The sequence below is a fragment of the Atractosteus spatula genome (genome assembly GCF_055471065.1).
Source record: "Atractosteus spatula isolate fAtrSpa1 chromosome 10 unlocalized genomic scaffold, fAtrSpa1.hap1 SUPER_10_unloc_9, whole genome shotgun sequence".
Lineage (NCBI taxonomy): Eukaryota > Metazoa > Chordata > Actinopteri > Semionotiformes > Lepisosteidae > Atractosteus > Atractosteus spatula.
Window position 1 is genome coordinate 508,644 of NW_028296629.1, and position 27,759 is coordinate 536,402.

Here is a 27,759-nt window from a genome sequence, read left to right on the forward strand (position 1 = left end):
GTGATTTCGTACTAGTTTAACGATGGTTGCTAAAACACACATTTCAAGGGTTTATTCATTGCGAATCTCCACCCGTCAGTCAGAAAGATGATCTTAATGCATACAGATGCACAGACCATGAAAATGACTGATATTAGGAGATTCGCGCAGAAAGCCTGGGAGTATGATGTCCAAAGTCGCTCTGAGCAAAAAGCTGTTAAAGCGACTGTATTCGCCGTCAGAGCTAGCAGGGTTAACTCCCTCCTGCTCGAAGGAGCACAGGCTCCTGAGCTGGCTAAGCCCCGTTCCAAAGCAGGCACACATGACCGCAACCAGCGTCCTAAGTGCCATGAGAACACCGGGGGAGGGAAAGGGCTAGATAAAGCTGAACAGAAGGATTCAGTAGCCGCCCGCCTGACCAGGCTTGAACAAGTTTTATTAGGACAGAGACAACCGCTCCCCAAGGCTGCCGGAAGCGTGAATGAGCTGATACTCTCCACTGGAGGAGGCGGAGACCCGCCCCCTCTCCCTCCCTCAGTCTATCTGATTGAGCGGAAGGGTTCCTGCCTGGATGAGGTCAGCCACAACCAAGCGAGTGCTGACTCCACCCCTGAAGTCACAGAGCAGGCAGTAAAACAGAGAGGAAAAGCAAGAAGCTTTTACCTCAAGACTGCCATGGGAGATGTCTTACACAGTGAGACACTGATTGACACTGAGGTTGAAAGATGTTTGATGTCACACGGCAACCTCAAACGGATAGAAAAAGAAAAGGGCATGCGACTCAGAGTGGAACCTTTGTTGGATCACCAGAAAGGCAAAGTGTGGAAACAGGTCAAGGCTCCTAAGCCTTCTGTACAGAAGGAAAGGGGGGCCAAGAGGGAGACTGTACTCACACAGTGCCCACCGAACACAGAAGCCCATGTGAAGATTCCTTCTGTTCACTCTGGACAAGAAATAAAAATATTTTATAATAGACCTCTAAATTTATCCGTATAATAGACCTCTAACCATATACGTATAATAGACCTCTAACCATATACGTATAATAGACCTCTAACCATATACGTATAATAGTCCTCTAAAGTTATCCGGAACTCCAACCATATATGTATAATAGTCCTCTAAATTTATCCGTATAATAGAACTCCAACCATTTATGTATAATGAACAACTAATCATAGACGTATAACTGACGTATAACAATAGACGTATATTAGAATTTCATTCTAGACGAATTGCGGACCACATTTAGACGTCTAAGGTATGCATTTAATAGACGTATACTATACGTCTTTTGTTCACTGGGAATGGCAAGATCGTATTTGGAGTCCAGCATTTCTCATTTCTTATGCAGAGCCATCGACTCGGAAAGCACTGCCGAGCGCAATAAGGAATTGTGGCTTCAGATCGCTGTAACTTAGAGCTGCCTTGGTCTGTTCATGCTGCCTACAAGCTTTGAATTGCTGCCATTTTCTGCAAGCGTTCCATTCTGAGGTTTCATGAAATTCATTACATTTGAGACAACACTAAAATATTTCATTTGGGTTACCTAATACATAGTGCAAACTGTATCTGCATGGGAATCCTTTGGCTCATGAAGCCGTTTGTTATTCTGTTGTGAGGTGTGAGGGGCAGAATGCAAATCGAGTTGGTGAATAGAAAATGAAACAGGAGTCACTTCTTGAGCTACGAGTTCCAAAAAGTATGAAAACCCATGGATTTTAACAGTGCAGAATACTCACAAATTGCACTGAGTTGCTTGCTTACTTCTGCTGCTTTTACAGTCATTCACTGTCAGCTAGCACTGGAACAATTCAAGAGAGGTAAAAATGGAAGCTGTCAGGAGTGGGATTTGAGCCCACCCCTCCATTTGGAGACCAGAACACCCAAGCCAGCTTGAAAGACACACATCCTTGAGTTTGGCACCTTAGACCACTCAGCCATCCTGACAAGCGAGAGCAAAAGTTGTGCTGAATGCACCAGTAGTTGACTAAACTGAATTTCTTCCCTGAAATGATTTGCTTGTGACGAGCCAAGTTGCCTTGAACGGATCTTGGAAATCAAATATACGGATGGATTCAGAGTGTGCTTTCCAAAGTTTGTGTAACATTTTCCTTTGCTAGGGCGCAGTTGTCTTCCCAATCTTGATTACCTAAAACCGGGTCCCATCAGTGTAAAACAGCTTTTCTTCCTGGGGAACAAAGGTTGTTTTCAATATTTCTAATTTTGGTTTCAAGATCGCAATTTAGTGTGATTTTAAGAAATTATTTAATGTCATATGTGATCTAATTTTCTGGAGCAAATGCGTTTTTCTATTGTAATCTCTTGTGAATGTGTGCATAGGTTTCATGGTTTCAATATAAGACTATAAAATGTCTTCTTTGTATTATTCTGTATTAATTTGTGAAAAGACAATAAAGTTCTTAACAAATCCCATATATTTGATTTATGCATTCTGTTAAGGCTTTAACAGATAACTTTGCACTACAATTTTGAGACAGAGTAACAAGTAGAGACGTTTTGCAAGTTACTTGATGAGCTAGATAAAATAACATGGCGGTGAATAAGGAAGGCACAGTAGGTTTAAAAGACCAACAACTTAGCTCTTGGCCACCATCCCATTGCATTCAAAGTCTCAGCCTACTATACTATGTTGAATCAACGCTAGTAATATTACTGTTGTAATAGAGGAGACCTGGTGACCCTTAAGTTCAAGATTGAGGATTCAAGGGTTTTTTGTGTCCTTTCTGAACCCTCTAAGCTTTTAGTTGGACAGTGCAAGCAGGACGTGATAGTGTACAGTGAAACGGTGCCTTATGACCTTTGCCTGATTCAGCTTTCTTTCCATTTTGAGGAAGATCTGCTCACAAGTAAGTATTAAATACTTCAGCGTTTACTGTTCGAATACCACACTTTGTTAAAACACGGCTGCTTTTTAAGCTAATGTGTAGCGGTTTTTGAGCATGCATTGTATAGTTAATGCTGTTATTAATAAAACCTTAAATTCACATAATGGAATTTGGACGGCGCAAAGTAGTCTAGCCCCTGTACAACTGTACATGCCCGCTGATTAGAGCTTAAAACTACAGTAGCAGGAGTAGCAATAATGGCAACAACGAGTTCGGCATTTCTCATGTCTTCTGCAGAGCCATCTTATTGGAATGCACTGCCCGAGATAAAAGAGGACTTGTGGCTTCGTTTTTACAGACTGCTGGGTTGCTCTGTCCATGCAGACTACACGCTTTAAATTTATGACATTTACTGCAAGAGTTGATTTTCCAGGTTTTTTTTTAATTCCTCGCATTTGAGCAGGCACTAAAATATTTCATTCAGGTTCGCCAAATACATTGTGGAACCGGTATTTCCAACGGAATGCTGTCTTACATGAAACCTTTTTGTTATTCGGTTCTGAAGTTTGAAAATGAAAATGAAAAGGGGTGACTCCCTTCGTAGGCTTGAAAGAAGTCCAAGCAGCATAAAAACCCACAAATTCTCACAAATTGCATTGTGCTGCACCTTTCTTCTGCTGCTTTTATAATTTGGGCTTCAACATTTGAATGCATACCTTACTTCTGCTAATCACATTCAAGCATTCACTAAGCTTTTTCCTGTCCATTATGTTCTTGCTAAGCATTTTCTCCGTTTGCCTCCTATTGTGATTGCCAGCGAGCACAAGAGGACTGGAACAGTGTAAGACAGGGTAAAAATGTCGGGAGTGGGATTTGAACCCAAGCCTCTATTTGGAGAGCGGAACACAAAGCTTAAAAGACACGAACCTATGAATTCATTATTTGAAACCATACGACTATCCTGAAGAAATGTATGCTGAATGCACCAGTTGCATCCGATTTTCCGTAACTTTAGGACGATTGACACGACTGGACGAAAACAATTTGTGGCGTTTAGCATGACATAGTCTTGCAGGCAGACAATGTTTTGTCCCACTACTTATATAATTTTATCGTTTACTTGTTTAAAGAAAAAAAACACAGTCTTCTCGTTCCTAAGTCAGATTTTAAGTGCTTTCGAACCTTACTTCCAACCTAGACTGACAGCTCACTCGATCTGTTTGTGATCAGACTGTGGAGTGGGTCTATACCAAATGCACGTTCCTTCCCAATGCTGAGGCGATCATTTGGAAGATGGGTGTGAAGAGAGACAGGCTTTGTAGAATAAAAAACAGGGCAGAATATGCAAGAACCCTAATTACTGGCGACAGTTATGTTCTTCTTACTATAGAGACTCCTACATTGCAAGTTTTTTTAAGACTTTGAAACTAAAGGGGAGTGGTGACAAATGAAGCAGACACAGGTGGGGCTTGAACCCACAAACTTGGGTTTATAAAACCAACACCTTACCACTTGGCCACCATGCCTTGAAAGATTTTTAACAAGGAGATACATAGCAGCGGTGTGACTCCAACAGATGCTCATGAAGAGACTGGAGCTTTAATCCAGCTCCTTAGAGAGCTCGGCCGCGTTACTCTCGACAGCGGCTCTTCAGCTCTTGTTGTTTGACCTAGTGGTGTTATGACGCATGGAAGCGACTGCAACTTCGTTTTGTGAGATGCTTTCTCTCACGAGGTGAAACCTCGACTTATTTGGCACCTCTGGATATAGTTCTTTTGTAGAGCAGGCTTTCACACCTCTGCTTATAGCGCCCTTCAAATCATTTTATTTTTATAGAAAGATGCATTCCAAAACAATATCTCCTGTTTTAAAAATGCTTTATGCGGCGTGTTTGATTAAACGGACAGTTTTCTTATTGTAGAATGCAGATCTGTGCAGCAATTGTACTGGATTTGACTGGGATTCTGAAATATTTATTGCAAAGGTATGACTTTCATGAACCTATAACAGACCTGAAACTCCCTAGCTTCCAATCTCTGATGTTACTGTCCTGAAACTCGGACGTGATGTTCTGCAGATATGCAGTGTCCCTTTACTCTCGTTGTTTTCAAAACGACCTCCGTTGTCAGGCGCAGTTGAAGTGGAATTGGCCTGACTGCACAGGAAAGTACAGAATGATAAAATGTTTCTACGGCTCAAAATGTCCCTTTAGACCCTCGTCACGTCTCTGTTAAGAGCGGGCAGGTAGAGAGCTTTTACAGATGCTCATGATTTTTCACACGGGGTGTTACCTGTTGTAGTGTCTCCCCAGTGGGCAAAAGATGTACTGTAGAATATACAGTACGTTGATTAAACGCATACCTTAGACATATAAATGTGGTCCGTAATGGGTCTAGAATGAAATTCTAATATACGTATATCATTATACGTCAATTAGACATCTCTGATTATACAGTATGTCCATTATACATAATGGTTGGAGTTCTATTATACGGATACATTTAGAGGACTGTTATACCTATGTAGTTAAAGGTCTATTATACATCAAAGATAGGTCTTACAGGTGTAGAAACTAGTAAATCAAGCCAATGATTTGGTTTAGAAATTTATTCTGAAAATATACAATTATTCACACCTGAAAAATATGTAGTTCAAACTAGTAAACTTCAGCTACAAATTATAGTAACATGGGAATATATTGTAACGCTTACGGCCGACAGGTACTGTGTAAGAGCCGGCGTACCAGAGCAGGTGACGTCACCGCCCTTCCCTGTGATAGCAGGACTACAGCTACTGGGCTGAAAAGAGATCTCTCTTTAGCTCACCGGGCTGGGTCGCTGCAGAGAGACGCAGAAGTCCCGGGTTCAAGCCTCAGTCGGGATGGGGCCGACCTAATGCGGCAAGGGCGCCCGCTTGAGCCCCCGTTGCGTTACAATATATAGTGATGACAAACACAAACTAATTACATTAACATGCTAATATTTAACTCAAAACCACATTTCGATTCAAATATGAGTTTTAAAAATTACAACTTCTATATTTCCACGAAAATATTATTAATGTAGCACAAACACTACTTTCTAATAAAGACAGAATGAAACTGTTCTGTGTCTCATGGTGATCCTCCTCTCGATACTAATGAAATGTTTAATATGATCCCTCGAGAAAAAAAGGTGTCAATATCCGCCTGGAACGATTGATGCCCCATCAAGCATTTTGTAATATCCCTGGAAGTTCATACTGCAGAAACCTGATTCGTGGCTTAAATTCAAGATAAACAGTATTCCCACCTTCCCTTCGATAGCTCAGGTGGTAGAGCGGAGGACTGTAGTGGAAATGATGAGGCATCCTTAGGTCGCTGGTTCGACTCCAGCTCGAAGGAAGGTGCTTTTGTGAACTTTAATCAAAGAGTTAAAATAGCGAATCTTTTTCACTCAGACGTTGATCAAAAGCTCAATAAACCACGAAGCAGAGGCTCTTGTTCCGAATTAAACTCCCGTCTGAATGTCTTGTTTTGGCCAAAATCTGATCTTTGAATTAAGGAACTACTCTGTCGGCTTTGTAATTCAAAAGTATATACAAATGTCACGTTTTTTTTTTTTGTAGATATAAAGGTGTTCTCTGTTTTCAAAGGAAGGGATATGTACTTAATTGCCTTTATGATTTGGTATTGATTTTGTATCGTTATATTATTAAGTTTGTGTTTTTTGTGTTTTTAACGTATTGTGGACTTATTTTTGAAACAAATGCTTACAAAGGCAAACAAGGCACACATCTGTTTATACCAGCGGTGAATTGTACATTTATATTTACAAGCTACTCTGCACTTTTGGGAGTATAACAGGTTCGATATAAAGTGGGAAAAATATAAAAGGGGAAAATACCCCGGACTGCGTGTAAAGCCCTCGTTGTGACTGTTGTTTTATTGTTAAATACGGCGTACTGTGCACGAGATGTTGCAGAAACACAATCTGATATTTTAATAATTATTATTTTAATAATTTGATAAGTATGAGGCCCCGGATCCAAATATTCAGTTCTGTTTTTTTTTTTTTAAAGTGATATCTTCCCTTCCTCTGGTGGAAATCACACGATGTGAGCAATTGTTTTTTGTTTTTTTTTTCACGTTGCGATCCAAAGAGCCTCAGACGCCCAGTCTGACAGTAACCAAACCAGAATGGATTCTGCTGGGAGCCGGACTGAGCTCATTCTCTGTGCTAAAAACAGAATCAGCTCTTCCCCGAATACCATCTACAGCTGCTGGATGGTACTCTGCGTCCTGCTGCTCCAGCAATTATTTTGACGAAAGACAGATCACTTGTGCGCTTTTAACCTTCTCGCAGCTACAGGCGAGACTGACACTGGCGATATGAAGGCACCCGCTGGTACACCTTCTCTAACTTTCACAATCGCGATAAACATTTTTTTTAAAAGACCTTTGAAAAACTAGATATAGATAAAACTAGATAAAAAACATGAGCTTTATCGGTTTTTACATTAATCGATTTTGAATCAAATTTGATCTTTTTACATTGCATTTTACGTTAAAAAAGCGTGCATACCTAATCCACCAACAGACAGAGCAATATTTTATGTTGCCTTCCGGAGCTTTCAGCGTGTGATGGATTTGTATGAGCGTCTGTATGATACCACTACAGCATTGGCGCAGGTGCAAAATCCACTTTCACAAGACTTTTTCAGTGTCTTCTCCTCTCTCAAATGGACCGAAGCACAGGAGCCAATATAAGAGAAAACGACAGGTGTTTAAACAGAGAATGTCCCAATGTCTGCGACAACGCATTGTGATTTTGTATAAACGCAAATGGTTTATCAGTTAAAAGCCAACATCATTCTTTTAATACCCTACCACATATGCGAGCTGTTGTGTGAAAGAAAATTCATCTGTGCATAGGAAGGCAGAATAAAATCCAGAACTGTATTGGTGATATCGATAAACAGGGCTCATGTTCACAATAAAACTTTATTGTATAAAACGTTAAAATTCGTAAATATTTGTTTTAATCATGCAAAGTGTCTGTTAAAGCATTCATGAAGGATTCTTAGACAAAAAAAACACACCATTATATGAGAAAATATATTTACTATATGTGCATTTAACTTACTTTTTAACAATTTTAGTTTCAAGGTCAATGAAAATTGTTGCCCTGCTTTTTTGTCATAAATACACAAGCTTGTTATGTCTTGTGTCAGAAATAAACTGCATGAAACAAAACGTAAGTGCGACAAAGAAAACAAACATTTGCGTTTATAGTGCAATGTTATCTCGAGCCTTTAAAATTACTTTAAACGCAATTTGTTTTTCTCTGTAGCTCCAAGGCTTTGTCATTTAGGTGTGCTGTTTTTTTTTTACATGTTGTAAAAAAGTCGCTAAATCATACGAAACATAAAACCTCCAATTGTAAACAATTGACCATTCATATTCCTGAATTTTAAACCTATGGAGTATGTATACCTTGTCTTTGTACAGATGCAGCCATTCAAAATGCGCGGGCGATACCGCATTATTTTGCGGTACGCTGTACGCAGTCTACCGCAAGCTACCGGTAAATACCACGAGTTACCGTAAATTCTCCTATAATACGACAAGCAAAATAATAGTATCCGGAATTTCCGCAAGGTGGAGCTAATAAAGCTCAACCTCTCATGTTTGAGCTGTGGCCATCAAAGTCTTTAACGAAGATATTACTAATAGTATTAATAATGAATGACCTTGGACAAGCTGTAAGTGTAAACTCAAAGTATTGCCCTGGTCAACATTCTTTTTTTCATTGACCATCTTTGTAAAAGTAACACCACAGCATTTCGCAATCACGCATTTGTTTCCAATCATGCAAAGTACAGTGATTCACCATGCCTTTCACATGCTCATAAAAGAGATTGATTTAGGAACATAAACATATTACCGTATGCAAACTGTACTGTATACAGTATGTATATGTATATTTAATGTCTTAACTGTGCCCGTTTAAGTATTGACTATTCATATCTAATTTTACCACTGAAGGGAAATCTTAGTAGCTGAGCATAAAAAGAATAGGAGCATACTGCAACGCGTGTGAAGGCCATAAACGATATTAATTTTGGAACATAAACATACAGTATATGGCTGGTCTCGGTACTTTAAAGAAAACATACACGAAACATGGTTTCATTATGACCAGAATCTGTCTTGAGATATTTTTAACTTGATTTACAGTATTTGAGAGGTATGTCTTAACACCGATACTACAGTGCTTAAGTACTGCTCACGTATATGTTTCTAGGTTTATATTATGCATTTCATACGGTCAAATTACTTTTGAGCAACTAATAAGAAGCGCGAAACGGTATGCGTTTTACTTTCGTTTTGTGCTGGGACCCGTGGATTGATTAGAGATATCAAGTACATACAAGTCATTTTTTAAATGTTGTAGTTCGTCTTGAAAAAATGTTACGAGTACATCATCTATCAACAATTACACAGGTTCTGTTTCCATATTGCGGATTTTGGTTACGTAATATTATTTTCTAGATTTCACGTTGTGAATATATGATTTGGGCAAACAGAGCCGCAAAGAAGTACATTATGGGTTGTTGTTTTTTTTTTTTTGCAGTTTTATCTAGAACAAGCGATGCTTAAACCTTTGTCTGATTCTTGTGAAACTATCCACACGACAGTTACAGTACCTAGGAGTTGACTTCAGTGATGTCACTGATGGGATGTTTCTAAAAATCCATCCTCTGTAAAACGTCTTCTCTAGTTGTCCTGCATATGTATTCGCTAATGAAGCTGTGTGTTCTGAGCCTGGATCTCTACATTTCTGTATGAACCAGCTTAGAGGGCTAAAGACAGCTTGTGTTTAAATTGAGTGTAAGGCAATTTATGCTTCTAAAGTCATGGTCAGCATTTATTATTGTACTGTGCTGTAAACTTGTTCTGTGCCAAGTCACATTATTTTATAGCGTTTTTATAGCGTTATCAAATCTGGTGGCGCTGTGTTAGTTTCCTGACTCCCATGTCACATGGTCTGTGATTGAAACCTGTAATACCGGTTTAATTCGTTACAGCCAGCACTCCGGTTGTAAAGTAGAAGCAGGCGAGATTTCCAGCGAAAAACACCTCCCCCTTCTTCAGGTGTGAGGGTCTTCTGCTCAGAATGAAACGCTAAAATGTAATGTAGGCTCTGAATGGGTTCAATTATGATTTGGGCTTGATTAAGGTCACTGCCTTTCATCTAAAACCCTACTTGAATCCTTCTAAACTAAAAATCAGTGTTAGTGAGTTCTAAATAAAGAGGTATCCAGGTAACAGTGAAACGGGCGGACAGTCTGGGGAGATCGCCCGTTTTCCATGTAAATAGTTCCCTGGTTCCGCACCCCTTGGTGTTTCTCTCGCTCTCTCTCGGGTCACCTGATCATTAGCTCGAAAGATTTGAGTGCTTTGTGTATATTCTAATGGTAGTGGGGGCAGGGTGTGTGGGAACAGGTTTGGTTGAAATTGCATTGGAGATCTATGTTCTTCACACCTGAAACATTTTCTCTGAAAGCAGTTTACTTCTTCGCAGTTTAACCGATCTTGTTACAGCATGTTACAGTTTACTATTATTAACCATATTAATTTTAAGTGCTTAATGTAAAATCTTGTAAAAATATATTTTCATTGTTCAAATATACATTAAGTCTGACTATCATATAATAAGTTAAATACAAAACTAAAGAAAAAATAGGGTTAAATATAATTCAAAATATTTTGCTAACAATGTTAACTGTTTATGAATAATAAAATGTATTAACTAAGGAGTAGGATGGCACAGTTGTTAGTATGTTTTTTGTTTTGTTTCTTTTTCATAAATACAACAGTAGTACCTGATGTCTCAGTGGCTTTCAAAATTAAATTATGCATGCAAACCTGTGAACTAGAAAGATAACTAAGATATCCATCCATTATATTCCATAATATCCATGAAATATATGGCGCTAAAATATGTGTGACGCAGTGGTGGCCTGACACGGTGAGGTGCCCTGGCAGCTGTATGATGCAGTGGTGGCCTGGCACGGTGAGGTGCGCTTGCAGCTATGTGACGCAGTGGTGGCCTGGCACGGTGAGGTGCGCTGGCAGCTGTGTGATGCAGTGGTGGTCGGGTATGTAGAGGTGCACTGGCAGCTGTGTGTTGTGACGCAGTGGTGGCCTGGCACGGTGAGGTGCGCTGGCAGCTGTGTGATGCAGTGGTGGCCTGGCACGGTGAGGTGCGCTGGCAGCTGTGTGGTGTGACGCAGTGGTGGCCTGGCACGGTGAAGTGCGTCACACCACACAGCTGCCAGCGCACTTCACCGTGCCAGGCCACCACTGCGTCACACCACACAGCTGCCAGCGCACCTCACCGTACCAGGCCACCACTGCGTCACACCACACAGCTGCCAGCGCACTTCACCGTGCCAGGCCACCACTGCGTCACACCACACAGCTGCCAGCGCACCTCACCGTACCAGGCCACCACTGCGTCACACCACACAGCTGCCAGCGCACTTCACCGTGCCAGGCCACCACTGCGTCACACCACACAGCTGCCAGCGCACTTCACCGTGCCAGGCCACCACTACGTCACACCACACAGCTGCCTGCGCACTTCACCGTGCCAGGCCACCACTGCGTCACACCACACAGCTGCCAGCGCACCTCACCGTGCCCAGCCACCACTGCATCACACAGCTGCCAGCGCACTTCACCGTGCCAGGCCACAACTGCGCCACACCACACAGCTGTCAGCGCACCTCACCATGCCAGGCCACCACTGCATCACACAGCTGCCAGCGCACCTCACCGTGCCAGGCCACCACTGCGTCACAACACACAGCTGCCAGTGCACCTCTACATACCCGACCACCACTGCATCACCCACCTGCCAGCGCACCTCACCATGCCCGGCCACCACTGCATCACACAGCTGCCAGCGCACTTCACCGTGCCAGGCCACAACTGCGCCACACCACACAGCTGTCAGCGCACCTCACCATGCCAGGCCACCACTGCATCACACAGCTGCCAGCGCACCTCACCGTGCCAGGCCACCACTGCGTCACAACACACAGCTGCCAGTGCACCTCTACATACCCGACCACCACTGCATCACACAGCTGCCAGCGCACCTCACCGTGCCAGGCCACCACTGCATCATACAGCTGCCAGGGCACCTCACCGTGTCAGGCCACCACTGCGTAACACCACATAGCTGCCAGCGCACCTCACCATGCCAGGCCATCACTGAGTCAGAGATTAAATAAAACCTCACTCGCACCAAACAAATTTATATTTCTAAATATCACAACATGATCGAATTTAAGTCATTTTAATAACAATGAATAGTCACCTAGGCGTTACAATATAAACATTTATATTGATTTAAATAACGTTTTGATTTAAATCGCAAATGCGGGTTTAAATATATGTGTTTTTTGATTCACAATCAGACAAATGCAACATAAATTGATATCTTTGTCTTCTAAGTATCTTAATAAACTTTCAGCATAGCTTTCTCCCCGTTTAGATTTATTTTGGGATCAAACGTGGAAAGATTAGATTGTAATCGTTTTTATTTTTTAAATACATTTTAGAAAAGTGTAATCTATACTAAAAAGCTGTACACCACCTGCTATAAAGATACATATTGTAATACTTTCGGGTTCGGATAGGACAGACACAAGAACTCAGACTTGCGGAGTTAAAGCAAGTTAAAGCCTTGATTTTATATATCACCTTTAAAAGTGGCATCTCAAAGCAAAGTAAATACCCAACACTGATTGTACCCATCTGTCATGCTAATAAAGCAGCTTGAATTGAATTGAGAGGGGGGGGGGGGTATATTTGCTTTGTGTATAAAGTACATTGTGAATGTTTTCACAGCCTTCACTTTATCGTTTTTATGCCATTTTTTGACCACGCACGAATATTCCTATGTCCGTATCTTCGCAAGGGAATCAGTGCGAATTTTAATACTAATTAAATGACCGCGGGCACTTTCCACCCCCTCTACATTCTCAGAGTAGAACAGACTAACCTTCTAATGAAAGACGGTCCACCCCCCACGGACAGGAAAAGTGCCCACAGGCACTTAAACTTAATATGGTCAGTAACAGTAAACAGTAACATGGTCAGAAGGAGCACGTACAAACGTTTCCGAAATAACCACATGTAAGACTCTGATGCTTAAAATGTTTAGGGAGAAAGTGGAATACTGGTGTGTATTTTTTCTTTAAACTACCAATACCAGCCATATACAGTCTGTAACGTAGGGATTTCTATATGTCTTGATTTAGTGGTTACATTAGTGACAAAGGCTAAACTTTTAGCTTCAGTAACGTGTACATATCTCCCCTTTTTATAAAACGACATGGTTAAAAACTGTTCCAGAGCCACTGTTGTTTCATCAGTGAAAAGTACATCATGAAATGCCTCTCCCTGTTCAATCCACTGGAAAAAAGAAAAGAAGCATAAAGCTTCTGATGGTCATAAACGATATTCATTTAGGAGCAGCATCAGAGGTATGTTTTTAACTGCACTGCATTGGAGAGAATACCATAGTGTGTTTTTTTTTTTTTACTCCCTGGCGGAAACTGGCTTCCAGAAGAATCAGTATGGCTCAGAGATTAAATAAAACTTCACTCGCACCAAACAAATGTATATTTCTAAATATCACAACATGATCGAATTTAAGTCATTTTAATAACAATGAATAGTCACCTATGCGTTACAATATAAACATTTATATTGATTTAAATCGCGTTTAAATCACCTTTATTTAAAACCCATAAATAAAGCTGATACTGTTTAGACTTTTAATTATTTAAAACTGTATTAAAGCAGCACGATACACAATGCAACGTAAATTGCTATCTTTGTCTTCTGTGTAATAATGTTCACCTCTCTGTCCAGCAAATTTACAATAGTAATAATAATGAACTTTATTGTATATGGCGCCTTTAAAGGTGGCTCCTCAAAGCGCTTTACAGGTTAAAAACAATACTGTTAGGCTGGGAAAACGATTTTTTTTTAAGAAATACAAAATGAGATATAATGATATGTTCCGGCTTAGACATTAACGAAGAGCATAACGCGTGTACTGTATACACTCCAAGTACAACCCCCCTCTCTGCAGGAGTGCTGGCTGTGACGAATTGAACCGGTTTCACGGGTATTTTCAAAGTAGGAGGCGAGATTTCCAGCGAAAGACACCTCCCCCCCCCTCAAAAACCCAGTAAGTACAGTACTTACTAGTCAAAGGCTAGGCTCCTCAATGAAATCGCTTTAACATGCTAATGCGTTGGTGTAACAGTCCGGGCGTGGCAAGCTTCTAATTTCAACCCGACTACGGCGAAAGGAACCCTTCTTTCATTAGAAGACAATGAACATATTTTAGCCCTGAATGAATAAATAGCAAACATGGTTTACATAAAAGACATTTTTCCAAGAAAGTTTAGCCTTTGTCACTAATGAAACCACTAAATGAAGACATAAATATAAAAATCTTAAGATTTTTAAAATACATGACTTTGCTAAAATTTATTTGAAAATAAAAACAATTACAACCGCCAGGGGAGGGAGAGAACAGGGGAGGGATGTTGGTTTTGCATAAGGGGCGGGGCTATGGAAATTAGGTCTGTTTGGGAATGTGTAGTTACATGTTCTGACTGTTTGTGAATTATCGTTGTTGAGTATGGAGTGTTGAGGTATTGATTTTGTGTAATGCTTTATGTTGAAAATTGAGGTGGATTTTGTTTATGATAAATAGGATAAACTGGGATGTGAGGAAGGTTTTGTTTTGCATAAGGGGCGGGATTATGATAATTGGAGGACTTTGCGAGAGTAAAATGGTTTGATATATTTGATTTTGTATTGTGGTTGTTATCTATGTTTTTGGTTGGTATTATGTTTATATGGTTGTTTTTGTTGGTTGGTTGTTATTATGGTTATTAATAATACGATCTATAGTTGAAATCTGAGCCTAAATAAAAAGAAAAAGCAAGTGATTAGGTTTATGAGCAATCTAATTACTTATTCGTTTAAAACGCTATATAAAATAAAGTTTATTATTAATTTGCTGGACAGAGCGGTGAACATTATTATGCATAAGACAAAGATAACGATCCTGATCAGTTTAGAAATCTGTGTACGCTGTAAGGTTTTTACTTCTTAAACTTTTAAAATACACGTTTTGAATGGAAAGAAATCCTCTTCCTGGTACAGTATGTATAGCAAACCAGCACGTCTTTTTTCTCCAATCAGAGGGGTGTCAGATGGTGTCAGCCAATCACCATTCTGAAGCCCTACCATAATCTCTGGTATGGGGAGACCCCAGAATTCTGTCCCATAGTTTAGACAGATGATAGATACTTTTATTGATCCCGTGAGAGAAATAAAGTAAATCATTTTCATTTTAGGAAATTATTAAACGCTCGGTTAAAAGCAAAGGAGATTGTCTGTTATAGTGGACATAAAAACAAGAGTTCGCTGGCATTATATCCTGGAAGACACAGACCGGCGCCAGACCGGTAAAATGCCTGATGAACTAGGGATTGGACAGTTTCCAAGTGCTTGTACAATCGATGGAAATGTTCAAATAAATGTGCAAAAGAAATAAACAAAATAATCATTTATTTCTTTATCATATTGGGTAGCTAATGTCCTCTCTTTGCTAGTTAGTGGCTGTGTTTCTGCATTGGGTAGCAACGGGTGACTGTTCTCAGGCGGAAGATGTAAACAGCTTAATGTTCGTGTTAAATAATTTTTTTTAATTAAAATTCATTCTATACAGCAATCGCATATTTGGGTACCGTTTCATAAAACTTTCATGCTTAAAATGTTTAGGGAGAAATGGAAGACTGGTGTGTATTTTTTCTTTAAACTACCAAGACCAGCCATACACAGTACAGTTTACATACATACAGTAATGTTTATGTTCCTAAATTAATATCGTTTATGACCTTCAGATGCGTTATGCTCCTCTTCTTTTTATGCTCAGCTACTAAAATTTCCCTTTAGTGGTAAAATCCATATAAATATTCAAAACTAAGCGGATTAAAATGTGCACAGTAAAGACATTAAATGATTAAATCTTTGCACTACCAACCAATGCACCACGAGTGCCCCTGTCGGTCATTTTGGCCAGCCAATCACTTACCGCGGTGCCCTGCGGTGGCTTGTGGGTAGGTTACTGTACCGCGGGTTTTTACCGCGCATTTTGAATGGCTGCATCTGTACATTACACGGGCGGTAATCTGTGTTTCGCCGGGAGTGTGTACGGTTTGTTGAATGAAGGTTGTACCGATGGGGAAATGTTACAGGGCGCTAAACGAATGCACAAAGAGTTGGGTTTTCTAGAGAATCAGAAAATTCGTTTGTCAGACATTACAGCTTTTGAAAAACACTTAAAGGTGGTCATTAAAATTTTGTACGATGACCAGGGTGATTGGAAATATTTTACAACGGGGCCCACACCACCAAATTCTAAAATACTTTTTGTTCTACTGCATGAAGAGCATTTTTACGGGGTTTTAAATATTAAAGCTTTTGTGGGGGCGGCGTATTTTTGCACTAACTGCCATGCGGCGTATAGCCACAAGAACGCACACGCCTGTGTTAAAGCTTGGAAAACCTGTTTAGATCCCCAGTGTTGCGAAATTGATGCAGAATTTCTGAATTGCCCAGCCTGTAAGGTCTTTTGTCGTAGCTCTCAGTGTTTGGCGAGACACTTTCAGAATGCGGCGACGGGTGTTAGTAAGTGCGAGCGCAGGGTCTTTTGTGAGAAATGTGGGGTTTATAACCTCGCAAGTCACAAATGTAAAGAGAAACTGTGCTCGCGTTGTAACTACGTGAACAACACCCTGACACACATTTGTGCTACATACTGCCTTTGGACAACCCCAAAATTTCAAACAAGTACATTTTTTTCGACTTTGAATGCATGCAAGAAACGGGGACACACATACCAAATTACGTCCACGCCCTTCATATTGACTATAAACGAAGCTGGGAATTTTATGGTGAAACTTGTCTAAAGGATTTTGTGTGTAAATTTATCGATAGACGTTTCAAAAACCATACGTTCATATCGCACAATGGCAAGGGATATGACAATTACCTAGTGATCAGACAGTTGTTAGCTGAAAAGATGGACGTTGAACTAATTAATCAGGGTGGTAAGATAATGTGTATGACCGTAAAAGCTCTGAACATCAGATTTATCGATTCTTTAAACTTTCTGCCTATGAAATTAAGCAAACTGCCGGCCGCCATGGGGTTCCCCGGGTGTAAGGGTCATTTTCCACACTTGATGAACACTTCAGAAAACCAAAATTATGTCGGACCGATGCCGCCGCCAGAACTTTACGGCGTTAACTACATGCTGCCGAGCGAGAAAGCCGAGTTTTTGGTTTGGTATGAAGAATGCAAGGGAAGTGTGTTTAACTTACAGAGAGAGTTGAAACGTTACTGCCAGTTGGATGTGGCAATTCTAAGAGAAGGCTGTGTCAGGTTTCGGGACGAGGTCAAGAATATGACCAGACAGACACGCGTGACTGAGTCAGGGGCCGCCTGCGTTGTGTGCATCGACCCCTTTCAGTTTGTGACCATCGCTAGTGTCTGCATGGCCATGTTCAGACTTACGTTTTTACAGGAAGAGACGATAGCATTGCTACCCCATGAAAATTACCACCGCCAGCAAAAACGATTTTCTACACCCAGCATTCAATGGCTTATGTACATCGAACACACAGAGCCCGTTAAAATCCAACACGCGTTAACCATGGCCGGTGAGTTCAAGGTTGGTCCATATTTTCTGGATGGTTATGCTGTAATTGGCGTTTGTGATTGTGAAAACGATTTTAATCCGCTGACAAACACTACTTTTGGTTGGTTGTACAGAAAGACGATGGTGAAAATTAATTTTCTCAAAATGAGAGGTTTTAACGTGCGTGTTTTGTGGGAGCACGAGTTCAGAGACATGCTAGTTGAAAATGGTGACTTGGGTAAATTTCTAACAGCTGCGCAGTTACCAGAGCCTCTGCAACCGCGCGATTCGCTTTTTGGGTTGAGAACAAATGCTATTTGTTTGCATTACACAGCGCAGCCCGGTGAAAAAATTCATTACTATGATTTCACCAGTCTGTATCCGTTTGTGAACAAAACTAAAAATACCCACTGGGGCACCCCCGAATAATTAATTACAACTTTGGAGATTTAAAACTGTATTTCGGTTTAGCGAAGGTGAAAGTTTACCCACCCAGACGTTTGTACTTTCCAGTTCTTACAACCAAAATTGACAAAAAACTGTTTTTCACACTGTGTCGTACGTGTGCTGAAACAAAACAGACCACTCCCTGCGAGCACAGTGATGAAGATCGCGCCTTGACTGGTGTCTGGTGCACCCCTGAATTGCAGATGGTCTTAGATCTGGGGTATAGAGTGTGTAAAATTTACTAAATTTGGCATTTCAAAAAGGCCTCACACGATCTTTTTTCCCCGACTACATCAAACTGCATCTGAAAGGGAAATAGGTAGCTTTGGGGTTTCCAGAGTGGTGTACAGATGTCGCGAAACAACAAAGATATATCAGCGAATATTATGAAAAAGAGGGTGTCCGGCTGGACCCCGGCAACATTAAAAAGAATCCGGCCAAAAGACAGCTTTCAAAAATTGCCAGTTTGTGGGGCAAGTATGGGCAAAGAGACAATTTACCACAGACCACCATTGTGAGAAACTTCGATGAATTGTTCAGGTACTTATTTACGGCATATCATGAGGTGTCAGCCTGCGAGTTTATCGATGAAGACACAGTCTGTGTTACGTGGAAACACACTAAACACCACTATACGGGCCATTCAAACACTAACATTTTCATCGCTAGCTTTACATCAGCCTATGCCCGCTTGGAGTTATACAACCTGCTAAATGCTTTGCAAGGCCGCTGTCTGTACCACGACACAGATTCCGTTATCTTTGTGAGCCGGGAGGGTGAGTGGAATCCGGGGCTGGGTGACTATTTGGGTGAGCTGACCAGCGAAGTCGATGCTGGACAACACATCACTGAGTTTGTGTCAACAGGACCCAAGTCATACGGGTACAAGCTGTCTGGTGGGAAAGCCTGTTTAAAGGTGAAAGGCATTACACTCAATGTGAACAATTGTGAAAAAGTTAACTTTGAGAGTTTGCGGGACTTGGTTTTTGACTATGGCGTTAACCCTTATGCAGAGTGCCGGGAATTTAAACATTTCTATTCAACAGCCGATGATCGTGCGTGTTAAAAAGGATTGGCGCAGTGAGACCCGGACCTTAATGAAAACCCAGAAGGTGGTGTACGACAAGCAGGTGGTGCAAGAAAATTTGACATCGTTGCCCTACGGATATTAACACGATGGATGTCGGGTTAAAACACTTTTTCATGCATTTTGTCCAGACCCTCGAATTGCGGTGAAAGTTATTTTATAAAATAACTCTTGGAGAACGGTGATACCATTATGACTCGTAAACCCGAAAACATAGTCTGGTGTTACAGCTGCTGGCAACCTCTATACGCTGAGTTGCTTGTGAAATTTCCATACATTCAGTTTATAGAAGGGCTACCGACGTTGTTTTCCGACGACCAGCTACTGCCACCGGATAGAGTAAATTTGATTATAGTTGATGATTTGATGGAGTCTGCGTGTGAAAATAATGAGATAGAAAAACCTTTTACCAAATACGTACACCACCGAAACCTCAGCATCATGTATATCGTCCAAAATGTGTTTTGTCAAGGCCGGAAAAGTAGAACCATAGCGTTAAATACAAAGTACATGGTGCTGTTTAAAAACCCTAGAGATAAACTACAGATTACAACCCTGTCCTGGCAGATGTACCCCGGTAAAGCGTTCGATGACGCTACTAAAAAACCTTTCGGTTACTTGTTGGTGGATTTAAATGCCGACACCCCAGATGACTATCGCTTGTGAACAGGTCTTTTCCCCCCAGATGAACCCGCGGCTTATGTATTTAAAGAATCTAAAAGTCGGTGATCTCGCAACCATAGACTCAGTAGAAAAAACACGTTCGGGCCGTCGTCATGTCTTCACGCGTTTGGAGAAACCTGACACTTACATTTTCTGGTAAAAGCCAGCCCCAGTCACCGGAAAGCTATTCTCTGTAGGGCTTCAGATGATCTTGTACAGGCAATAGCTAAGCCTGCTAAGCAGTTTGGGACCCTGAAGAGAACGCATAAGCTTTTAAAGACTTTTAGTCAAAAGGGTCTTTCTCTTAAAGGAAAGAGACTCTTGGTGAACCAGTCCGGCACTATTATCGGGACACTGTTGAGTATTGCAGTACCATTGATTACGGAGCTTCTACAACACCGATAATGGACCACACTGAAAAAAAATGTACCTTGTACCTCAGAAACAGCTCGATCGACTCCAAGACCGGTCCGGCAACGAAAGCGATGTGAGAAAAATAACAACCCGCAGGTTGGATGACGAAATGAGAGACATTTTTCAGAACTCGCATCTGCCTGAATATGAAAAAGTGAAATTGTATAGTCAGGTGTTACAACGGTATTTGACATTAGTACGCCAGGAGGTTTCTGAAGAGGGGACTTTAACTGTTGTACTACCCGAAAATGCACCCGCCGATCTATTACACGCGTTACCACAACAGCCGTCATCGACCGACAGCGCGTCTCAGTGGTTCCAGAGAAATGCCGAGATATTGTTAAAGACTATGGCACGCAATAAACCATTAATAGCCTGGAATTAAAAAGGAAAATTTGTGTACAAGGGGGCACCCGTTGAGGGCTCTCACATGATTGATCTTGTCAGAGCTCTCACACAACAGCAATCAGTTGCGGCCGGTAAGAAGCTAAAAGGTTGGGATGTGTTCACAGGGGTTGGGATATGTTCACAATCAATGTACCAGGCACCTTGCTAGCCAACGCTGGTAACCGAGAGCTACTTGAAAAACTCAAGTCTGCCCCACTGTGGTGTGCAGCGTCTGTCAAAACTTTAAAGCCCCATGTCCCGCCCCCTTTTCAACCAATGGTGTGTTGTTATAGGGCGGATGTCCCGCCTTCCCCCACCGAGCAGTAGTGTGATAGAGAGGTTTATCAGAACTATTAAAACAAAAATGTGGAGGTACCTGACACACAAAAACACTTCGATATATTGCCGATCTGTCTGATCTTATTTACTTTTATAATCATAGTTACCACACGACTATTAAACGAACCCCGGCTTCTGTTACGACTGACAACTCCTTTGAGATGTGGAGAACTGTCTGTGGCGAACACTTTAAGCGAAAACCGTCAAAGTTTTCATTTAATGTGGTGATCATGTGCGGGTGTCCAAAATAAAGGGAGTGTTTGAGAAGGGGTATGAACAGACCTTCACAGATGAAATTTTCAGTGTCAAAGAGCGGACCCCGGCTCTGAAACCCTATTACAAACTGCAGGACTACGCAGGCGATGACATTAAGGGCTCCTTCTACGCGGGAGAGCTACAGAAGATAAACCCCACTGCTGAAAGCGTCTATCGCATCCAAAAGATTTTAACAGCCAGGGAGCGTGGTAAAAACAAACAGCTTTTGGTAAAGTGGCGAGGCTGGAGCGATAAATTCAATAGTTGGGTAAAGGCTTCCGAGGTCAGAGACATATAGAGGTACTGAAAAATGAACCCCAATGGCTTCAATGTTACGCTGGCCAGTAATTCATCCTCAAAAATGTTTCCAAAGAACACCAGCACGTACTTCACAGAGTATCTAGCAAAGGCGATTGACCTGGACAGGAACTGGGAAGTGGGTCTGGTCGAGCTGCACTATCCGCATACGCTAAACACGTTTGATCAAGATGAAGATTTTCTGTTTGTCAGCAATGAGACTATATGGACACGTACCTTACCTGGAGGGTACTACTGCAACATCGATCAGCTCATGCATGAAATGAAACGTGCTGCGGAAAAATCCAAGTTTTAATAGTTCTGTTAAAACTCTCTATGACACTAACCTTCACATCGCTGGCCGTAACGAAATGTTCAATATTCTCACATTTGAGAAAATTTTGGAAGGTCCTGTTAAGAAATTCTTTTCCCTCGTCCATTTGTAGCTTTTTAGGAGTACGACCCTCTTGAAGTATATTTCGGAAAGCGCTTGTAACCGCCCCCTCCAGACTTTTCAGTGGCATGGCCCAGGCATATTTAGACAACATGTTCATACGTGATAAGATGTAACAGGAACCATCGTTGAACTCACTGTAGTCTCTCATGTCCACCAAGTCGGCCTGCCACTGCCAGTCCATTTCGGGTACCAGCGTCCTGTTTCTCTTAAAGCTCAGGTGCGCCTGCTTGTGCAGCGTATAAGCCAGCTGGCCGGACAACCAGTCTGACACCCGGCCGCGACTGGCGCTCACACCCCGGGAACTCGTGGCTCTCGCCAGACTTCCCACGTCACCGTAACTCCCCAATTCCCTAGAGTTATAATAGAGCGCGCTCAACCCCGCGGCAGATATGATCGCCTTCCAACCCTCATCGCTAATACGTGCTTTCATACACTTATTTATAAATCATTAGCTCCGGTGGAGGGCGGGACATCCGACCATAGCAACACACCATTGGTTGAAAAGGGGGCGGAACATCCGCCAACCACGGCCTCCCATTGGCTGAAATGGGGGGCATGGTACCTGTCAAAATGTTTGACGAAAGGTGTCGCTTTATACTACTTACTGGTCTTACTGAATATTATTTTGATTAAAAATAGTACTTTAATAAGCAATAAATGGCACCTAAAATAGTTTGAAGGTGAAGATCACTTAAAATCAACTACAAATGTGGGAACTTAAAATTTGTAAGATTATAAATTGCATGTAGCACATTAGCAACACTACAGTAATGCTAATATAATAATAGTGTAAGAAAATCCTGATCCAATTCCTTTCAAATGTTAATACAAAATGTGAATTATTTCAGAGTTTCAGAAGTGGGTATTGGGTCTCCTGATAGAGATCAGAGATGAACTGAGGCGTGTGGGAAGGTGTACAGAACTGTTGGACTCCCAGTTCCACATCAAGAGGCTAAGCACAATGGATGAGTTCTGTACACACAAGCGAGTCTTTGCTGCTGGTATAATATTACTGTATATTCTCTCTGTGGTGTAGAAAATATTCACTAGTATTCTAGGTTACAGATGGGTCAAAATTTGACAGCCAACATCTGATTAATAGGATCCATCTCTGGCATAATTTCTTATTTTTAGTTTATAATGTATAATATTACTTATCTTTTAATGCCAAAATAAAGTGTTTTACATAATGTTCTATGTTCTAAAATGTTACTACAATTTAACTTTGAAATATGGTCACTTTGTATTCTAAGACTGAGCAAATACTGCAGAAAAGTGCAGTTAATATGTGAAAATGTGTTCGTTCCATTGAGTGGTCATGGGTTATGTGTATGTCTGATTAGTTGATTAATGAAGATCCAATAGTAAAAAAAGCTTCTAATATTGTTTCAAATATAATATTATTTCCAAATAAACCAACTTTGGAGAGTAGGTGGCAGTGATGTCAGAGGGAGTGTGTTCACAATGTTGTCAAGGTATTGCTTATTGATTTTTAAGATGTTTTTACGTTACATTTGTACTTTGATCAAGTTAAAATATCCACAAAATTTAGTTTATAGATATTTATAGAAGAGATAATCATCATTTATTTGAGTACTAATATTATAAAATTTTCTCCTAGCTGCAGTGCTGAAGTCCCACCCAACAACAACAGAAAAAGAAATAAAGGAGCACACAATGCTTTGTTTGTAGATTGCGTATGCAAGGCAGGGGGCCTGGAAGTCTGGACACTGGAAATGATAAGTTGCTGGTTTTAACTGTTAGGACAATTCTAGAGGTCTTTGCAAATGGTGAACAGCAAAAGTTGGTCTTAACTTCACATTGTAATAATATTTTCTTGGAAATATAGAAGTTATAAGCTTCAAAATTTACATTTGAATTGAAATGTGTTTTTGAGTTAAATATTAGCATGTTCAGGTAATTAGTTTGTGTTTGTCTTTACTATATATATTGCCATGTTACAAGAATTTGTAGCTAAAGTTTATTAGTTGTGTTTTTTTATAATTAGCCATATGTTGATTACAATATTGTATATAATGTATAATTTGAACTACATATTTTTCAGGTGTGAATGATTGTATATTTTCAGAATAAATTTCTAAACCAAATCATTGGCTTGATTTACTAGTTTCTATGCCTATAAAATCTATCTTTGATGTATAATAGACCTTTAAACATATGTACAATAGTCCTCTAAAGTTATCCGTATAATAGAACTCCAACCATTTATGTATAATGAACATATAATCTTAGATGTATAATTGACATATAACGATATATTAGAATTTCTTTCTAGACGAATTACGGACCACATTTATATGTCTAAGGTATGTGTTTAATAGAAGTATATTCTACATCTTTTGCCCACTGGGCCAATTGTAATAATGGCATATTGTAAGTGGATTGTAACTTCAAATTGATCATTCCTGAGCTTTATAACTGTGTATCATTTCTTTTAACCATATTTTAATATTTTTTAATTATTTTTGCATTTTACAGAACTTTTTAAATATATTGTGAGCATTTTAGCATAATTTTAAAATAGGACTATCAATGCTCCTGACTTTTAAACCTGTATTTCTTCTGGACATTAATATCTCCACCTGCAGATGAGGAGGGAGGTATTTGATTTTAAATTGGTTGATTTGGGGGGGAAATGTACATGAATTTCCTTGTGTGTATCACCAGTGGGAAACGGCATTTTTGGATGAATTGCAATCTATACTGCAAGGCCTTCAGACTGATATAGTAATGACTGGAGATTTAAATAACACATTTGATACATCACACAGGAACAGTATAACATCTAAAATGGCAGAACCCTCTAAATCACTGAAAAAATTCAGGCACATTCATAATCTATAAGATGTTTGGTGGTTACTGTGTCCTGCTACCCTTTCATATTTTTTAGTGTGCACGAATCTGTCCCTCTTCTTTTACTAGTTTTTAAGGAATATTCTGAAATCTCTGATTACAAGATCAAGCCAGAAAAAAATGATGACAATTAGTAGGAAGAAAGATTCAGTAGAATGTATTGAAAATGTCTCAGGATGGTCAGGAGGCGCGCTGCGAGAATGTCCTGCCCTTGGGAGCCTTTCTGCTCCTGGGCTGTCCTTCCCTGGAATTCTTTAGAATAGTCTCGCACCCCTGGAATTCTCCTTAGAAATTCTCCTTCTGGGAGCTCTGTGTTGCCTGTTTTTACCTGGAGGAACTTCAGCTCGTTCATTGGCTGAAAGTTCCATGGGCATCAGAATCCCACGTGGGTTACTCAGCCCTACCAGTCCCTGATTGGTTGATCAAGGTGAGATATGAGTCACTTACTCCTGACACTTAGGAATGCAGTCCAGATGTCCATCTGGCACTCCCTAGACAGATAGGCGCCAATGGATGACCATTGATCATGATAGCCAGGCTTAGCTAAGTGCATCCCCATTTGGGAGCTGTCCCTTATCAAAGAAACCTTAAATCAGCCTGCATGAATAGTTTCTCTGTGGCTGCACCACAGAGATGAACAGAGAGATGGGGCCTTATTTGGGAAAGCACAGCAACACTTAATTCTGTCTTATTAACAAGCATTGCCGCTACAATTAGTAGGAAGAAAGATACAATGTATTGAAACTGTAATATGTTGTAAAGGATTAAAGGGAAAAGAAATACTTTATCTACGCAAACTAATTCAACTGAGCTCCTCTAAACAATATAGCCTGAAGAATTGCCAAAGCACAATGTATCAATTTGGGTGACACTGGGGGAAAAGGATCACAACATTGAGAACCACAAGGCTTATTTTCAACAGCAAACTTTGTGCTTGAAAATATTTGACAAAAAAAGGAATATTACACGCACGGAAACCAATATTTACCACTAGGGTAGAATGCAGCATAGAACAGTTGATAGAATGTTAGTGTAACTCTATAGTGCATCACAGAGGTCAGTCTCTTCCCCCTCATTATGCAGGCTGACTTGTTCACAGTGAACTGTCCTCCAGCGATAGTCAGCTGTAATCACCGACGCAGACATGATGTTAATACTCTGACAGCACCTTGGCTGATTTGGTTAAAGTGTTTTCCCCCTGGTTATAAAACGTCTCAAAATTCTGACACTGAGGTGTGAGACACAATGTAACAGGCTCTCATAATCCTGAAGTACAATAAATTTTACTGTATTGTTTTTTAAATTTGATCCTGTGAACATTGCATGTCCCTCCTTCCTCATTACCAAAACATCTCAATGTCACCAACAGTATGTACATTTGTTATTACAACACTTCACTGTTGCATTTCTGAGTTGTGACATTGTGAACATGGCATGTTAAAGTATATAGAATATCTAGATCAGAACAGGCTAAATGCAATTCATAGTGATTTATCATTTTCTTATTTTCTAAATGAAAAAAAAAAATTCAGTGATTATGACACTTCGGTATGATATAAAATATGCTTCAATGACAGAATAAATAATCATGGAAAAAATACCCACAGTGGTATTCATATTTGTGATTATAGGAATGTTAAATATCAGGTGAGTAGCTGCGTCAGCATGCGTAGGCTGCAAAGGAACAAGTAAAGGACTATTCCTGCTGAAAAGAGAAGAAAAGAATCACATTTCGGCTGTGGAGCCTTCTTCAGGTGTGAGAAAGACAGGGCAGTAAGCAAAGATAATTTTCTTTTTATCTTTGCTGACTACAGTTTATCTTTGATGACAACATCAAAGACATTAAGTAATTTTTACTGCTAACAGCTCCACATCAACTTCCTTTAATATATAACCTCATCAGATCTCTCAACTCCCAACTCTTCCAGTTTCTCACTTCAGAGAAGGATAAAACATTCAATCATCCTCTACAGAGAAAAACCATCAACACCCCTACCACCTCCACCAATCCTAACCTTGTTGTTACTATACCCTCTGACCTTTCCCTTTCAACCCTTTGCATCCTCAGCTAACATATTTTAAAATTACAATAGACTATATAGTATTTATGTTTAAATTTAAGGTAAATATGTCAAAATATCAAAATCCAACTGCACAGTGCTATCGTAACAATGCTTGTCAAGTTCTCAAACAAACCTGCATTGTATTTTTAAAATATTTCAGCAGAGGATTCAACTGGAGTATAAATGACGATTCGACGATCATTTTTCTTGGGTGAATATGGTTTTCTGGGGAGTTACGATGTTGGGCATTATTGGACATTTCCTGGTGATCCTGACACGTGTTAAACACTCGCATTTGTTGCAAATATTAAAATGGCTATGGTTTCGCTGAGAAATCCAATCGACCGAAGACAATATTTACATCGCCAAAGAAACTCGTCCCTGGGTGGAATCGAACCACCAACCTTTCGGTTAACAACCGAATGCGCTAACCGATTGCGCCACAGAGACTGACTTGTAGGTTGTTCTCTCGAATCACAAATTCCCGGTTAAAAAAAAAATCTCTAACCGTTTATTTTGCCAGCCGGTAATATTTCTTCTGCACTGATAACCAAGAATTGGATTTCATTTTCCGCAAGCTGTGTGAATTTCATCAAAAATAAGTTTTCCAGAAAGGAAATGAACACATGCATTTAACGAAAACAAGCCCTTTGTGAGTGCCCAAAATGGTACGTTCTGTACTACAAGAAAGGAAGAAAGACACGGCGGGGATTTGAATTTCATTTTTTTTGTTTAATAAAGAGGCGCTTTAACCAACTAAGCTACGGTGACAGGATAACCATCACCTTTTACAGCCAATTGGACACACCGCTCTGAGACATCTGCGTTCAGTAAGCGCTGAACCTGCTCTCAGAGCAAATTGCCT

General features: G+C 40.5%; 3 non-coding genes across 3 annotated transcripts; 1 reads left to right on the plus strand and 2 right to left on the minus strand.

The window, feature by feature from the left end:
• Positions 1-4,282: 4,282 nt before the first annotated feature.
• On the minus strand, positions 4,283-4,354 carry trnai-uau (transfer RNA isoleucine (anticodon UAU)). Its single transcript has one exon. It is a non-coding gene; the product is annotated as a tRNA-Ile (tRNA).
• Positions 4,355-6,122: 1,768 nt separating this feature from the next.
• trnay-gua (transfer RNA tyrosine (anticodon GUA)) lies at positions 6,123-6,210 on the plus strand. Its single transcript is given in 2 exon segments — positions 6,123-6,159; positions 6,175-6,210. It is a non-coding gene; the product is annotated as a tRNA-Tyr (tRNA).
• Positions 6,211-27,270: 21,060 nt separating this feature from the next.
• trnan-guu (transfer RNA asparagine (anticodon GUU)) lies at positions 27,271-27,344 on the minus strand. Its single transcript has one exon. It is a non-coding gene; the product is annotated as a tRNA-Asn (tRNA).
• Between the last annotated feature and the right edge of the window lie 415 nt (positions 27,345-27,759).